Genomic DNA, 1440 nt, shown 5'->3' with positions numbered 1-1440 from the left:
CTAAAAAATTGTATTTCTCAGAATAGTAAAAGATATTTCGAGGCTCATGATACAAGTCATAGAAAGTCACAATGCCGACAAATGACATTCAAGAATGGAGAAGGGGTAGGCTTCTTAGCACATCATCTACCACTTGATGTTACTTTGTAGTTTTCTTCCACTTTTGCATAAATTAAGGTTAGGAATTGATGGGTAGCTTGATATTTCTTTGGAATTCTCTTCCCCTCTCAAATAAAAATTAAGGTTAGGAATTGATGGGTAGCTTTATATTTCTCTGGAGTTCTCTTCCCTTCTAAAATAAAAACTAAGGTTAGGAATTGATGGATAGCTTGTTGAAATCAAATAATTCATCAAATCAATAAAAATTTGATCTGGCTTATGATAATACATTGCACATTTTGGTCGATATGGTTGGAAAGAAACTCAAGAATATTTGAAGAAAAGTCAGAGTCACTGGATGAAGTTTGGGAAAAAATAAAATTCAGGGTCGCGAGTTGGTCGATAGTATTGCCGGAGTATAAACATCTTTGTATACCGGATCTAGTTAGGGACTGGAAATATGTTTGGACATGACTATGGTGTTGTAATCTTGTTTTTATTTCCTTTCTAATGTGCGGAATGCTTATCTGCTTGTTGTAGACCTTATTATTATCATTTTAATAAAATAATGTTTCCTATAAAAAAACAAATTATGCCGGGGCTAATTTTGACTCTATAAAACATCTACATATGAACTATGGTCATCTCGTGATAAAGGATTGTCTAATTGTCTTTCATATGTCAGAAGAGTGTAATTTCATCAACAAATCCGACATAAAATATTAATCATCACAAATGGCACTAAAAGAAATTCTTTCGTAAGGAAATTAAAATAGTTATGCGCAAGAAATGTTCCAATTCAACAATTTTCCGACAATGCCTTGTGAATTCAAATTCTTCTCTTCAGTACGGTCGTTGAATAGCTTCCCAGAATCTGTTAGGGCATGCGAAGATTTCTTCCCGGAGATCCTGGAAAAAAATTACACGATCTGGAACAATCTTAAATAAAGATCTTTTGCACATTTAACATTTCAATCATTATTAAATAAGATTTGATTAAGCAAGTCATGATTTTGGAAATAATCACCTTTTTTGGTGCACACTCTTATTAATTGAATATCATGATAAACAATATAGTCAAAGCTTAGCTCTAATACTACATATAAATAATTTATAACATAAAGCACGTAGTTATTAAAAGCGTGCGCCTGGTTGCGACTGGCCCAGCCGGACGAACCCATTACCCAGGCGCAACACTTGAAATAAACGCGCTGAAAGCGTGTGCCTCTGCTTAGGCGCAAGGCTTCAAGAGGCGCAAAAGCGTGCACTTTAAATAAATGAGCTGATATTTTGTATGTAAATAAAAATTAACTTGAACCCAACCAATTTTGAAGCCCAATT

The sequence above is a fragment of the Primulina huaijiensis genome, chromosome 18, assembly GCF_012295235.1.
Source record: "Primulina huaijiensis isolate GDHJ02 chromosome 18, ASM1229523v2, whole genome shotgun sequence".
Lineage (NCBI taxonomy): Eukaryota > Viridiplantae > Streptophyta > Magnoliopsida > Lamiales > Gesneriaceae > Primulina > Primulina huaijiensis.
The sequence above is the reverse complement of the archived record's forward strand: the minus strand, read 5'-3'. Positions refer to the sequence as shown.